At 37.6% G+C, this 17,420-nt stretch overlaps 1 protein-coding gene across 3 annotated transcripts in view; it reads right to left on the minus strand.

The window, feature by feature from the left end:
• LOC118152909 (uncharacterized) overlaps positions 1-17,420 on the minus strand; it is a 160,493-nt gene that overhangs the window by 81,471 nt on the left and 61,602 nt on the right. For all 3 annotated transcript variants that reach the window (XM_078370727.1, XM_078370725.1, XM_078370726.1), the window contains one exon: positions 4,917-5,027. The gene's annotated coding sequence lies outside the window, so the exon portion shown is untranslated. The remainder of the gene's footprint in view (positions 1-4,916; positions 5,028-17,420) is intronic.

Raw genomic sequence — 17,420 nt, forward strand, 5'->3', positions numbered from 1 at the left:
TTCCAATAGCCAAATAGATCAAGCAGAAGAAAGGATATCAGAGATTGAAGATCAACTCTAAATAAAAAGGAAAGGTAAGAAAGGGGAAAAAAAGAGTGAAAAGAAATGAACAAAGCCTCCAAGAAATATGAGATTATGTAAACAGACCTAATCTAGGCTTGATCAGTGTACCTGAAGAGAACAGAAAAAATGAATCCAAGCTGGAAAACACTCTTCAGGATATTATTCAGGAGAACTTCCCCAATCTAGCAAAGCAGGTCAACATTCAAAAACAGGAAATACAAAGAACACCACAGAGATACTCCTCAAGAAGAGCAACTCCAAGGTACATAATCATCAGATTGACCAGAGTTGAAATGAAGAAAAAAATGCTAAGGGCAGCCAGAGAGAAAGGTCGGGTCACCACAGAGGAAGGCCCATCAGACTCACTAATTCGATTTCTCTCTGGAGAAACCCTACAAGCCAAAAGAGAGTGGGAGCCAATATTCAACATTCTAAAAGAAAAAGACTTTAAACCCAGAATCTCATATCCAGCCAAACTAAGGTTCACAAGTGAAGGAGAAATAAAATCCTTTATGGACAAGCAATTACTGAGAGATTTCATCGCCACCAGACCTGCCTTACAAGAGCTCCTGAAGGAAGCACAAAACACAGAAAAAAACATCCAGCACTAGCCACTGCAAAAATGAACCAAATGGTAAAGACCAATGATGCAATGAGGTAACTGCATGTGCCAACAAGCAAAACAAACAACCAGTAACAAAATGGCAGGATAAAAGTCACACATAACAATATCAATGTTAAATGTAAATGGCCTAAATGCCCCAATCAAAAGACAAAGGCTGGCAAACTGGATTAAAAGTCAAGACCCATCGGGGTGCTGTATTCAGGATACACATCTCATGTGCAAAGACACACATAGACACAAAATAAAGGGATGGAAGATCTACCAAGCAAATGGAGAGCAAAAAAATAAGCAGGGGTTGCAATCCTAGTCTCTGATAAAATGGACTTTAAACCAACTAAAATCAAAAGAGACAAAGAAGGGCATTACATAATGGTGAAAGGATCAATATAACAATAAGAGCTAACTATTGTAAATATATATGTACCCAGTGCAGGAGCACTCAGATATATAAAGCAAGTTCTTTATTACCTACAAAGAGACTTAGACTCCCACATGATGATAGTTGGAGACTTCAACACTTCACTGTCAATATTAGACAGATCAACAAGACAGAAAATCAATCCCACTTACTCTAAAATTGAGCACATAATTGGAAGTAAATCATTCCTCAACAAATGCAAAATAATGAATAGTGGCTCAAACCACAGCACAATCAAATTAGAACTCAGGATTAACAAAAACACTCAAAACCACGCAATCATATGGAAACCGAACAACTGTCTCCTGAATGTTGACTGGATAAACAATGAAATGAAGGCAGAAATAAAGATGTTCTTTGAAATCAATGAGAGCGAGAACACAGCATACCAGAATCTCCAGGACACACTTAAAGTAGTGACTAGAGGGAAATTTATAGTAATGAATGCCCACATGAGAAGCAAGGAAAAATCTAAAATTGACACCCTATCATCAAAGTTGAAAGAGCTAGAGGACAAAATAGAAAAACTCAAAAGCTAGCAGAAGACAAGAAATAACTAAGATCAGAGCAGAACTGAAGGAGATAGAGACATAAAAAACAAAAACCTTCAAAAACTCAATAAATCCAGGAGCTGGGTTTTTGGAAAAATCAACAAAATAGACTGCTAGCCAGATTAATAAAAAAGAAAAGAGAGAAGAATCAAATAGAGGCAATAAAAAATGACAAAGGGGACATTACCCCCAATACAGCAGAAATACAACTACCATCAGAGATTACTACAAAAAACGCAATGAATATCAACCAGTAAATCAGGTAGAAATGGATAAATTCCTGGACACTTGCACCCTCCCAAGATTAAACCAGGAAGAAGTTGAAACCCTGAATAGACCAATAACAAGGGCTGAAGTTGAGACAGAAATTCATAGCCTATCAATAAAAAAAAAATCCATGTCCAGAAGGGTTCACAGCCAAATTCTACCAGACATACAAAGAAGAGCTGGTACCATTCTTTCTAAAACCATTTCAAACAATACAAAAAGAGGGAATCCACCCCAACTCCTCTTATGAGACCAACATCATTCTGATACCAAAACCCAGCAGAGACTCAACAAGAAAAGAAAAGTTCAGGCTAATATCCATGTGAACATAGATGCAAAAATCTTCAATAAAATATTGTCAAACTGACTGCAACAGCACATCAAAAAGCTTATCCATCAGAATCAAAGTAGGTTTCATCCCAGGGCAAAAACCACATGATTATTTCAATAGATGCAGAGAAGGCCTTTGACAAAATTCAACATCCCTTTATGCTAAAAACTCTCAATAAACTAGGTATCAACAGAATGTATTACAAAATAATAAAAGCTATTTACCACAAACCCACTACCAATATCATACTGAATGGGCAAAAACTGGAAGCATTCCCTTTGAAATGTGGCACTAGACAAGGATGCCCTCTCTTACCACTCCTATTAAATATGGTGTTGGAAGTTCTAGCCAGAGCAATCAGGCAAGAAAAAGAAATAAACAGCATTCAATTAGGAAAGGAGGAAGTCAAATTGTCTCTGTTTGCAGATAACATGATTGTATATTTAGAAGATGCCATCATCTCAGCCCTAACTCTCCTTAAGCTGATAAGCAACTTCAGCAGTCTCAGGATACAAAATCAATGTGCAGAAATCACAAGCATTTCTGTACACCAATAACAGACTTAAAGAGAGCCAAATCAGGAAGGAACTCCCATTCACAATTGCTACAAGGAGAATAAAATACCTAGGAATACAACTAACAAAGGATGTAAAAGACGTCTTCAAGGAAAACTACAAACAACTGCTCAAGGAAACAAGAGAAGACACAAACAGATGGAAAAACATTCCATGCACATGGTTAGGAAGAATCAATATTATGAAAATGGCCATACTGCCCAAAGTAATTTATAGATTCAACGCTATCACCATCAAACTATCAATGACCTTATTCACAGAACTGGAAAACAGCCACTTTAAATTTCATATGGAACCAAAAAAGAGCTCGCATAGCCAAGACATCCTAAGCAAAGAAAACAAAGCTGGTGACATCATGCTGCTGGACTTCAAACTATACTACAAGTCAACAGTAATCAATGGTACTGGTCCCAAAACAGAGACATAGACCAATGAAACAGAACAGAGGCCCCAGAAGCAACACCACACATCTACAACCATCTAATCTTCGACAAACCAGACAAAAACAAGCAATGGGGAAAGGATCCCCTGTTTAATAAGTGTGTTGGGAAAATTGGCCAGCACTGTGCAGAATGCAGAAACTGGACCCCTTTCTGACACCTTACACCAAAATTAACTCCAGATGGATTAAGAACTTAAACATAAGACCTAATACAATAAAAACACCCTAGAAGAAAACCTAGTTAACACCTTTCAGGACATAGGCATAGGCATAAACACCAAAAGCAATGGCAACAAAAGCCAAAATAGACAAATGGGATCTAATTAAACTCCACAGCTTCTGCACAGCAAAAGTAATAATCATTAGAGTGAACTGGCAACCAACATAATGGGAAAAATTTTTTAAATATACCCATCAGACAAAGGGCTAATATCCACAATCTACTAAGAACTAAAACAGATTTATAAGAAAAAAAAAATCCATCCAATAATGGGTGAAGAATATGAACAGACACTTTTCAAAAGAAGATATTTATGAGGCCAATAAACATATAAAAAAATACCCATCATCACTGGTCATTAGAGAAATGCAAATCAAATCCACATTGAGATACCATCTCACACCAGTTAGAATGGCGATCATTTTTAAATCTGGAGACAACAGATGCTGGAGAGGACATAGAGAAAAAGGAACACTTTTACACTGTTGGTGGGAGTGTAAATTAGATCAATCATTGTGGAAGACAGTGTGGCGATTTCTCAAGGTCCTAGAAATAGAAATTCCATTTGACCCAGAAATACCATTGCTGGGTATATACCCAAAGGACTATAAATCATTCTTATAAAGACACATGCAAATGTATGTTCACTGCAGCACTGTTGACAGTAGCAAAGACCTGGAACCATCCCAAATGCCCATCAATGACAGACTGGACAAAGAAAATGAGGCACATATACACCATGGAATACTATGAAGCTATAAAAAAAACAATGACTTCATGTCCTTTGTAGGGACATGGATGAACCTGGAAACCATCATTCTCAGCAAACTGACACAAGAACAGAAAACCAAACACTGTATGTTCTCACTCATAGGCAGGTGTTGAACGATGAGAACACATGGACAGCGAGAGGGGAGTATCACACACTGGGGTCCATTGGGGGACCTAGGGGAGGAATAGTGGGAGGGTGGGTAAGGAGGGATAATGTGGGGAGAAATGTCAGGTGTAGGTGATGGGAGGATGGAGGCAGCAAACCACCTTGCCACAAATGTATCTATGCAACAATCTTGCATGATCTGCACATGTACCCCAGAATCTAAAGTACAATAAAATATATACATATATTCCAAAAAAAAGATGTTCAGTGAACTAAAAAAATACATATAAAAATTAAATAAAATTTGGAAAACAATATAGAAATTTTAGAGATAAAGATTACAGGCATGGTTTAGAGATACTGTGGGTTTAGTGACAGACTATCACAATAAAGAGGGTCATTCACATTTTTTGGTTTCCCAGTGCATATAAGTTATATTTACACCACACTATAGTCTACTAAGTGTACAATAGCATTGCGTTTAAAAAGGTATAACCTTTACTTTTAAAATAGTTCATTACTTAAAAATGGTAATGATGATCTGAACCTTCAGAAAGTTGCAATCTTTTTGATGGTGAAGGTTCTTCCCTCGATGTTGATGGCTGTTGACTGATCACTGTTGCTGGTCACTGAAGGATAATGTGGCTGCAGAAGTTGCCTAAAATAACATAACAAAGACGATTGTCACATTAATGAGATCTTTCTTTCATGAAATATTTTTTCTGTAGCATTCAGTGCTGTTTGGTAGCATCTTACTCAGAGTATAACTTCTTTCAAAATTGGAGTAAATCCTCTCAAAGCTTGTCAGTGTTTGATCAACTAAGTTTATGTAATATTTTAAATCTTTCATTGTTATCTTTAAAATGTTCACAGCATGTTCTTCACAAGTAGATTAAATCTTTTTTTTTTTTTTTTAAAGACAGAGTTTCACTCTTTTTACCCAGGCTGGAGTGCAATGATGCAATCTCAGCTCAATGCAACCTCCACCTCCTGGGTTCAGGCAATTCTCCTGCCTTAGCCTCCTGAGTAGCTGAGATTACAGGCATGCACCACCATGCCCAGCTAATTTTTTGTATTTTTAGTAGAGATGAGGTTTCACCATGTTGACCGGGATGGTCTCCATCTCTTAACCTCGTGATTCACCAGCCTTGGCCTCCTAAAGTGTTGGGATTACAGGCTTGAGCCACCGTGCCCGGCCCAAGTAGATTAAATCTTAAGAAAACTTTCTCTGCTCTCCACAAAAAGCAATCTGTATTCATTCAAGTGTTATCAGGAGGCACAGCAATTCAGTCACATCTTTAGGCTCTACTTACATTTCTAGTTCTTTTGCTATTTCTACCACATTGGCAATTACTTCTTCCACTGAAGTCTTGGACCCCTTAAAGTCATCTATGAGGGTTGAAATAAACTTCTTTCAAACTCCTAGTAATTTTGGTATTTGGAATTCCTCTGATGAAACACAAATGTTTTTCATGGCATCTAGAATGGTGAATCCTTTCCAGAAGCTTTTTAATTTACTTTGCTCATATACACTGGCTAAATTATTATTGTGGAAGCTATAGCCTTATGAAATTTATTTCTTAAATAATAGGACTTTGAAAGTTGAAATTACTACTTGATCCATGGACTGCAGAATGAATGTTGTGCTAGGAAGCATGAAAACATTAATTTCCTTGTACATCTTTATCAGCACTCTCAGGTGACTGGGTATATAGTAAATGAGCAGAAATATTTTGAAAGAAGTAATGTTTGCTGAGCAATAGTCCTCAATACTAAGTTATAAATCCTAAGTCATACTGTAAACAGATGTGCTATCATCTAGATGTCATGTTTCTATTGATAGAGACCAGACAGAGCCCATTTAACATCATTAAGGGCCTAGGATTCTCAAAACAGTTAAAGAGCATTAGCTTCAACTTAAACTGACCAATTGCATTCACTCCTAAAGAGATAGTCAGTCGGTCCTTTGAAACTTCAAAGCTAGACATTGACTTCTCCTCTCTGGCTATGAAAGTTCTACATGGCATCTTCTTTCAATATAAAGCTGTTTTGTCTTCATTGAAAATCTGTTGTTTAGTGTAGCTATCTTCATCAATGATCAATGATCTTTGCTAAATCTTCTAGATAACTTGCTGCAGCTTCTACTTCAGCATTTGCTGCTTCACCTTGCACTTTTATGCTATGAAGATAGCATAATTTAACCACATAAGATGCGAACGAAACAACACAAGAACTCTGGTAACTCAAATGGCCAGAGTGTCTTATGTCCCCCAAACAACTGCACCAGTTCTCCAGAAAAAAGCTCCTAACCAGGCCATACTGCTGGAATGACAGAGGTAGAATTCAGAATATGGATAAGAATAAATATCCATAGATTCAGAGAATGGCAAAACCCAATCCAAGGAAAATAAGAATCACAATAAAGTAATAGAAGACAAAACAGCCACTACAAAAAAGAACCTAATGGGTCTGACAGAGTTGAATAACACAATACAATAATTTTACAATGCAATCACAAGTATTAACAACAAAATAAACCAAGCTGAGGAAAAAAAAAAATCTCAGAACTTGAAAACTTGTTCTCTAAGACAGTCAGACAGAAATAAAGATAAAAGAACAAAAAGGAATAAACAAAGCCTCCAAGAAGAATGGGATAATGTTAGGAGGCCAAATCTGTGAATCATTAGCATCCCTGAAAGGGAAAGAAAAAAGCAAACAACTTGGAAAACATATTTCAGGATATAATCCAAGAAAAGTTCCCCAACCTTGCTAGAGTAGCTAATTGTTCAAATTCAGGAAATACAGAGAATTTCCACAAGATTCTACACAAGAAGATTATCCCAAAGACATATAATCTTAGGTTTTCCAAGGTAAAAATGACAAAAAATGAATGCTAAATGCAGCTAGAGAGAAACCGCAAGTTACCTAAAAAGGGAATTCCGTCAGGCTAACAGCAAACCTCTCAGCTGATACCTCAAAAGCCAGAAGAGATTGGAGGCCTCTATTTAACCATTTTAAGAAAAAAAATTCAACCAAGAATTTCACATTTGGTCAAACGAAGCTTTCTAAGTGAAGAAGAAATACAATCCTTTTCAGATTAGCAAATGTTGAGGGAATTTATTACCACCAGATCTGCCTTATAAGAGATCTTGAAAGGAACAGTAAATGCAGAAAGGAAAGACCACTAACTTCTTTATTTATTTTTTTTACTTTAGGTGCACACTATATCTGACATTTCTCCCCATGTTATCACTTTCTCCTTATCCCCCATTGTCTCTCCTCTATCACCCCCAACTGTGTGTGATGCTCCTTTCCCTGAGTCCACATTGTTTAACACCCACCTACGAGTGAGAACATACTGTGTTTGGCTTTTTGTTCTTGTGTCAGTTTGCTGAGAATGGTGGTTTCTAGATTCATCCAAGTCCCTACAAAAGATATAAACTCATCGTTTTTTATGGCTGCATACTATTCCATGGTGTATATGCACCACATTTTCTTTGTCCAGTCTATCATTGATGGGCATTTCGGTTGGTTCCAGGTCTTTGCTATTGTACACAGGGCTGCAGGGAAAATATGTGTGCATGTGTCTTTACAGTAGAAAAATTTATAGTTCTTTGGGTATATACCAAGTAATGGGATTGCTGGGTCAAATGGAAATTCTATTTCTAGATTCCTGAGAAATTGCCACACTGTCTTCCACAATGGATGAACTAATTTACACTCCCACCAACTGAGTAAGAGTGTTCCTATTTCTCCACATCCTCCCCAGCATCTGTTGTCTCCAGGATTTTTAATGGTCACCATTCTAACTGGCGTGAGATGATATCTTGGTGTGGTTTTGATTTGCATTTCTCTAATGACCAGTGATGATGAGCATTTTTTCATATGTTTGTTGGCCTCATATATGTCTTCTTTTGAAAAGCATCTGTTCATATCCTTCACCCACTTTTGAATGGGGTTGTTTGCTTCTTTCTTGTATATCTGTTTTAGTTCTTTGTAGATTCTGGATATTAGCCCTTTGTCTGATGGGTAGATTGCAAAAATTTTTTCCCATCCTGTTGGTTGCCAATTCACTCTAATGATGGTTTCTTTTGCTGTGCAGAAGCTCTGGAAAACCACTACCTTCTAATACAAAACACACTTAAACAGACCAGTGTCACTGCAAAGCAATCACACAAGCAAGCTAATATAATAACCAGATAAAAGCACAATGACAGGATCAAATCCATATATATCAATATTAATCTTGAATGTAAATGGGTTAAACACCTCACTAAAAAGGCAGAGAGTGGCAAGCTGTGTAAAAAAGCAAGACCCATTCTTCAAGAGATGCATCTCACAAGTAATGACACTAATAGGCTCAAAATAAAGGAATGGAGGAAAATCTACAAAGCAAATGGAAAACAGAAAAAAGCAGGGTTTGCAACCCTAATTTGAAATGAAACAGATGCAAACCAACAAATATTTAAAAAAAGACAACTTTTTGCATTACATAATGGTAAAGGGGTCAGTTCAACAAGAAGACCTAACTGTCTTAAATACACATCCACCCAACACAGATTCATAAAGCAAGTTATTATGGACCTATAAAGAGACATAGATTCCCACACAATAATGTTGGGAGACTTCAAAATGCCACTGCTAATATTAGACAGCTCAAGACCAGAAATTAACAAAGATATTCAGGACCTAAACTCAACACTGAACAAAATGTATTGACAGACCTGTACAGAATTCTCCACCCAAAAACAAAAGACTATACATTCTTCTCATTGTCACAGGACATATACTTTAAAATCAACCATATAATTGGACCTAAAACAATTCTTAAAATTTGTAAAAGAACCAAAATCATATGGACACACTCTTGGATCACAGCTCAAAAAAAATAGAAGACTTGAAAAAATCTCTCAAAACCATGCAATTGCATGAAAATTAAACAACATGCTTCTTAATGACTGTTGGGTAAATAATGAAATTAAGGCAGAAATCAAGAAGTACTTTGAAAATAATGAAAACAATGATACAACATAACAGAATCTCTGGAAAGCAGCTAAGGCAATGTTAAGAGGGAAATTTATAGCACTAAACGACTACATCAAAAAGTTAGAAAGATCTCAAATTAACAACCTAAATTCACAACTGAAGGAATTAGAGAAGCAAGGACAAATCAACCAAAAGCATGCAGGAGACAAGAAAATAACAAAAATCAGAGCTGAGCTGCAGGAAATTGAGACATAAAAAACTACTCAAAAGATCAAGAAACTTGGAGTTAGTTTTCTGAAAAAAATTAACAAAATAGGCCACTAGCTGGACTAATAAAAAAGAAAAGAGGAAAAAAGAAAATAAAGACAATTGGAAATAATGAACCCCACAGAAGTAAAAACAATCATCAGAAGCTACTACAAATACCTCAATGCACACAAACTAGAAAACCAATAAGAAATGGATAGATTTCTAAAACCCCATACAACCTTCCAAGACTGAGTCAGGAAGAAATTAAAATTGAATCCCTTAACAGATGACTAATGAGCTCCAGAATTGAATCAGTAATAAGTAACTTATGAACCAAAAAATAAAAATAAAAACATGCCTGAAACCAGATGTATTCACAGCTAAATCATACCAGATGTACAAAGAACAGCTGGCATCATTCTTACTAAAACTATTCCAAAAAATTGAGGAGAGACTCCTCCCCGATTCATTCAATAGGCCAAGATCATCTTGATACCAAAACTTGGCAGAGATCCAACAAAAAAAGAAAACTTCAGGCCAATATCTATGATGAATTTCCATGCAAAAATTAGCAATAAAATATTTGCAAACCAAAATCACTAGCACATCAAAAAGCTAATCCACCATGATCAAGTAGCCTTCATCCTTGGGATGCAAAATTGGTTTGGCATACAAAAATTCATAGATGTGATTCATCACGTAAATAGAACTAAAGAGAAAACCACATGATTATCTCAATAAATGCAGAAAAGGCTTTTGATAAAATTCAACATCCCTTCATGTTAAAAATTCTCAATAAACTAGGTATTGAAGGAAAATACTTCAAAACAATAGGAGCCATCTATGACAAACCCACAGCGAACGTTCTACTAAATGGGTAAAAGCTGAAAGCATTTCCCTTAAAAACTAGCATAAGACAAGGATGCACTGTCTTATCATTCCTATTCAACATAGTACTGGAAGTCCCAGTCAAAGCAGTCAGGCAAGAGAAAGAAATAAAGTACATCCAAATATAAAGGGAGAAAGTCAAAATATCTATGTTTGCAGATGGCATTATTCTATTTCTAGAAAACCCCATAGTGTTAGTCCAGTAACTCCTCTATTTTATAAAAAAAAAATTCAGCAAATTTGCAGAATACAAAATCAATGTACAAAAATTATTAGCATTCCTATACAACAACACCCAAATCTAGAGGTAAATCATAAAGGCAATTCCATTCACAACTGCCACAAAAAGAACAAAATAGCAAGAAATACAGTTAACCAGGGAGGTGAGATATCTCTGCAATGAGAATTACAAAACATTCCTCAAATAAATAAGAAAAAATATAATCAAATAAAAAAACCTCCCATGCTCATGAATAGAAAGAAAAAACATCATTAAAATGGCTATATTGCCCAAAGTGATTTACAGATTCAGTACTGTTCCTATCAAACTATCGATGACATTATTCACAGAACTAGAAAAAAACTATTTTAAAATTCATATGAAATTTAAAAAATTCAAAAACTAAGATCTGAAATAGCCAAGACAATCCCAGGCAAAAAGAACACAGGCAATCCCGGGCAAAAAGAACACAGCTGGAGGCATCATGTTACCCAACCTCAAACTATACTACAAGCCTGAAGTAAACAAAACAGCACAGTTCTGATACAAAAACAAGCATGTAGACCAATGGAACAGCATAGAGAATACAGAAATAAGACCACACACCTTCAACCATCTGATCTTAGATAAAGCTACCAAAAAGAAGTAATGGGTAGACTCCCTATTTAATAAATGGTATTGAGATAACTGGATAACCATATATAGAAGATTGAAGCTGGACCCCTTCCTTACACCATGAACAAAAATTAACTCATGATTAAGACTTTAACTACATTAAAGTCTTAAAAGTAAAGCCCAAAACTATGAAAACCCTGGAAGACAACCTAGGCAATACCATCCTTGACATAGAAACGGGCAAAAATTTCATGACAAAGACATCAAAAGCAATCACAACAAAAGCAAATACTGACAAGTGGAATCTAATTAAACTTAAGAACTTCTGCAGAGCAAAAAAACTACCAACAGGATCAACAGACAACCTGTAGAATGGGAGAACATATTTGCAAACTGTGAATCTGACAAAGATCTAATATGTGGCATTTGTAAAGAACTTAAAGAAATTTTAAAATAACCCCATTAAAAAGTGAGCAAAGAACATGAAGAGATGCTTCTCAAAAAAACACAATACATCAGCCAACAAGAATACGAAAAAGCTTAATATCACTAATCATTAAAGAAATGCAAATCAAAACCAAAATATGATACCATCTCACAGGAGAAAGCAAGATGGCTGAACAGGAACAGCTCTAGATTTCAGTTCCCAGCACCATCTATGGAGAGGGTGAGTGATCTCCACATTTTCAAATGAGGTGCCAGGTGCATCACAATGGAACTGGTTGCACAGTGGGTGTAGCTGAAGAAGGGAGAGCTGAGGCAAGGTGGGGTGCTGCCTCACCTGGGAAGTTTAATCCCCAGAGGACTCCCACTCTCTACCAAACAGAGGCCATCGGGGACTTCTTTAGCTACCCTAGCCCTCCAGTTCAGTTACTGCCCTTCTCCCACAGTTTTTACTGCCCACAGCCTGGGAGATTCGCAGGCTGAAAAGTGCCACGAGTTTCCAACATAGCTGCTTCACCCAGCACCACGGGTTTCTGCAAAAACTCACACAAAGCTAGGCAGCCATTTCAACTGGTGCCTGGAATGCCTGGGAGTCAGAGCCACCCATTCAACTGAAAAAGAGGGGGCTGAAAGAAGGGAGTCAGGTGATCTGGCTTGGCGGGTCCCACCCCCACAGAGACCAGCAATCTGAAATGCTCTGGATTGAGAGTTTCACTGCAAGTGCAGCAATATGAGCTTGACCCAGGGCAGTCGAGTTCTGTTGGGGGAAGGACATTCACCATTACTGAGGCAGTCCACCACAACAAAGGCAGTCTGCCATTACCAAGGAAGACTGCCATTACTGAGGAAGTCCACCATTACTGAGGCAGACCACCATTACTGAGGCAATTCTAACTGTACTTCTGTAAACAAAACCATAAGAAAGGTTACACAGCAGCTGGGCAGAGACTGCAGCAGCTCAGCAACACCTCTGCTGGCAGACTGTGACTAGACTACCTCCTTGCTGGGCAAGGCATCTCTGAAAAAAAGCCAGTAGCATGTCAGAGACTTATAAATAAAGCCCCACCATCCCAGGACAGAGCACCTAGGAAAAGAGGCGGTTATGAGTTCCACTGCAGCAAACTTAAACATACCTGCCCAGCAGCTCTGAATTGAACAACAGAGCTCCCAGCACAGCATTTGAGCTCTGATAAGAGACAGCCTCTCTCCTCAGGAGGCTCCCTAAGCCCCATATATCCAAAGAGGCAGATCATAAAGCAGAGCTCTGGCTGACATATAGTGGCTACCTTCCTGGGTTGAAGATAACAGAAGAAGAAACTGGCAGCAACCCTTACTGTTCCACAGCCCCAGCAGGTGATATCTGGGCAAGCAGGGTCTGGAGTGAACCTCCAGCAGTACAGAAGCAGAGAGGCCTGACCGTTAGCAAAAAAAAACTAAAAAAAAAACAGAAAGAAATAGCTACAACATTTCCTTGAACAAAAGGACACCCACTCAGAGATACCATCTGAAAACCAAACCCATCCAAAAGTCAACAACTTCAAAGACCACAAGTAAATAAATCCATGAAGATGGGAAGAAACCAGGGCAAAAATGAAAACACCAAAAACCAGAAAGCCTCTCCTCCAAGAAATCATAACTCCTCACCAGCAAGGAAAAAAAGCTGGATGAAAAATTAGTATGATGAATTGACAGAAGCAGGCTATAGAAGTTGGGTCATAACAAACTTCTCTGATCTAAAAGAACATGTTCTAACCCAATTTAAGAAAAAAAACTAAGTATTTTGAAAAAAAAAGGTGGCAAGAAATGCTAAATGCAATAACCAGCCTAGAGAAGAAAACTTGATAGAGCTGAAAACAATGCATGAGAACTTCACAATGCATACACAAGTTTCAATAGCAAAACTGACCAAGAAGACGGAAGGATATCAGAGATAGAAGATCAACTCAATAAAATAAAATGAGAAGGCAAGATTAGAGAAGAAGAGTGAAAAGAAATCAACAAAGCCTCCAAGAAATATGGGATTACATAAAAAGACCTTAATCTATGATTGATAGGAATACCTGAATGTGACAGGGAGAATGAATTCAAGCTGGATAACACTCTTCAGGATATTATCCAGAACTTCCCCAACCTAGTAAAGCAGGCCAACATTCAAGTCCAGAAAATAGAGAGAACACCACAAAGATATTCCTCAAGAAGAGCAACCCCAAGGCACATAATCATCAGATTCACCAGGGTTGAAATGAAGGAGAAAATGCTAAGGGCAGCCAGACAGAAAGGTCGGGTTACCCACAAAGGGAAGCCCATCAGACTCGCAGCAGATCTCTTGGCAGAAACCCTACAAGCCAGAAGAGAGTGGGGGACAATATTCAACATTCTTAAAGAAAAGAATGTTAAACCCAGAATTTCATATTCACAAAAACTATGCTTCATAAATGAAGGAGAAATAAAATCCATTATAGACGAGCAATTGCTGAGAGATTTCATCACCACCATGCCTGCCTTTTGCTTGTTACAGGAAGCACTAAACATGGAAAGAAACAACCAGTACCAGCCATTCCAAAAATGTACAAAATGGTGAAGATCATTTGATACAATGAAGAAACTGCATCAAATAATGGGCAAAACAACCAGCTAGTATCAAAATGGCAGGATCAAATTCACACATTAACCTCAAACATAAATGGGTTAAATGCCATACTCAAAAAACACAGCCTGGCAAATAGGATAAAGAGTCAAGACCCATTGGTGTGCTGTATCCAGGAAACCCATCTCACACATAGGCTTAAAATAAAGGGATGGAGGAAGATTTAACAAGCAAATGGAGATAAAAAAATCAGGGGTTGCAATCCTAGTCTCTGATAAAACAGACTTTAAACCAACAAAGATCAAAAAAGACAAAGAAGGGCATTCCATAATGGTAAAGGGATTAATGCAACAAGAAAATCTAAGTATCCTAAATATATATGCACCCAATACAGGAGCGCCCAGATACATAAAGCAAGCTTTTGACAACCTAAAAAGAGACTTAGACTCCCACACCATAATAATGGGAGACTTTAACACTTCACTGTCAATACTAGACAGATCAATGAGACAGAAAATAAACAAGGATATCCAGGACTTGAATGCAGATCTGGACCAAGTGGATCTAATAGACATCTACAGAACTCTTCACCCTAAATCAGCAAAGTATACATTCTTCTCAGCATCACATCACACTTACTCTAAAATTGACTGCATAATTGGAAGTAAATCATGCCTTGACAAATGCAAAAGAACAAAAATCATAAAAAAGCAGTCTCTCAGGCCACAGTACAATCAAATTAGAACTCTGAGTTAAGAAACACACTCTAAACTGCACAACTACATGAAAACTGAACAACAGGCTGCTAAATGATGACTGGATAAACAATGAAATGAAGGCAGAAATAAAGATGTTCTTTGAAATCAACAAGAACAAAGACACAACATACCAGAACCTCTGGGATACATTTTAAGCTGTGTCTAGAGGGAAATTTATAGCAATAAATGCTCACATGAAAAGCAAGGAAAAATCTAAAATTGACACCCTATCGTCAAAATTAAAAGAGCTAGAAAAGCAAGATCAAAAAAATTCAAAAGCTAGCAGAAGAAATAACTAAGATTAGAGCAGAACTGAAGGAGACACACACACACACACACACAAACACACACACACACACCTTCAAAAATTAATAAATCCAGGGGCTAGTTTTTTTTAAAAAATCAACAAAATAGACAGACTGCTAGTTAGATTAATACAAAAGAGAGAATCATGTAAATGCAATAAAAATGGTAAAGAAATTCCACAGAATTTCCACCATCAATTCCACAGAAATACAAACTACCATCAGATATTACTATGAACAATTCTATGCACATAATCCAGCAATCTAGAAGAAACAGAAAAATTCCTGGACACTTACAACCTCCCAAGACTAAACCAGGGAGAAGTTGAAACCCTTAATAGACCAATAATGAGGGCTGAAATTGAGGTGGCAATTAACAGCCTATGAACCAAAAAAAAGTCCAGAACCACAAGGGTTCACAGATGAAATACATCAGACCTACAAAGAGGAGCTGGTACCACTTTTCCTTAAACTAATCCAAATAATACAAAAAGAAGGAATCCTTCATAACTCATTTTATGAGACCAACATCATCCTGATACCAAAACATGGCAGAAACACAACTTAAAAAAGAAATTTTCAGGCCAAGTTCCATGGTGAATATTGATGCAAAAATTCTTAACAAAATACTGGCAAATAGAATCCAACAGCACATCAAAAAGCTTATCCATCACAATCAAGTCAGCTTCATCCCTGGGATGCAAAGATGGTTTAACATATGCAAATAAATAAATGTAATCAATCACATAAACAGAACTAAAGACAAAAACAACATGATTATCTCAACAGATGCAGACAAGGCCTTCAGCAAAATTCAACAGCCCTTTATACTAAAAACCCTCAATAAACTAGGTATTGATGGAACATATCACAAAATAATAAAAGCTATTTGTGACAAACCAACAGCCAATATTATACTGAATGGGCAAAAACTGGAGGCATTCCCTTTGAAATCTGGCACTAGACAAGGATACCCTCTCTCACAACTCCTATTCAACATACTATTGGAAGTTCTGGCAAGCAATAGGCAAGAAAAAAAAAATAAAAGTAGTCAATTAGGAAAAGAGAAATTCGATTTGTCTCTATTTGCAGAAAACATGATTGTGTATTTAGAAGACCCAATCATCTCACCCCAAAACTCCTTAAGCTGATAAGCAACTTCAGCAAAGTCTCAGGATACAAAATCAATGTGCAAAAATCACAACCATTTCTATATACCAATAACAGACAGCCAAATCAGAGCCAATTCCCATTCACAATTGCTACAAAGAGAATAAAATAACTAGAAATACAACTAACAAAGGATATGAAAGACCTCTTCAAGGAGAACTACAAACCACTGCTCAAGAAAATAAGAGAGGACAAAAACAGATAGAAAAATATTCCATGCGGAGAAGATCCAAGATGGCCCTTTTAGAAGCAGCTCAGGATTGCAGCTCTTAGTGAAAGCACAGAGGGTGAGTTGATGCCGCATTTCCAGATGGATCTTTATTGCCCACAGACCAGGAGATTCCTAGGAAGAGGAGCCCTATGGGTCGCCAGAGCGGCTGTTTTGGCAGGCGCAGCTTTTTTAGCCGGCACGGCTATTTTGCTGGCTCTGCAGTGCAGTGGCTCTCCATACAAAATACACTGGTCTGGTTGCCCTTTTAAGCTGGCCAGAAGATTCCCAAGCAGCGCCATTGTTTCAGCCAACGCAGTGGGTCACCACATGGGAAATCACACAAATCCCAGTGCCCTTTCAGCAGGCGACTGGAACACCTAGGAGAGAGTCAACAGTTCAACTTAAAAAAAAAAAAAGGCTCTGAAGCAGGGAGCCAGGTGATCAAACTCAGCGGGTACCACCCCCACAAAAACAAACCAAAAGCAATTGGAAACACTCAAGGTTAAGAGTTTCATGGCAAGCACAGCTGAACCTAGGATGGCACAGCTCAGTTGGGGAGGGGTGTCCATTATTACCAAGGCACTCCACTCCTACAGAGGTAGTCCGCCATTGCTGAGG

Source organism: Callithrix jacchus, chromosome 4, assembly GCF_049354715.1.
Source record: "Callithrix jacchus isolate 240 chromosome 4, calJac240_pri, whole genome shotgun sequence".
Taxonomy (NCBI): domain Eukaryota; kingdom Metazoa; phylum Chordata; class Mammalia; order Primates; family Cebidae; genus Callithrix; species Callithrix jacchus.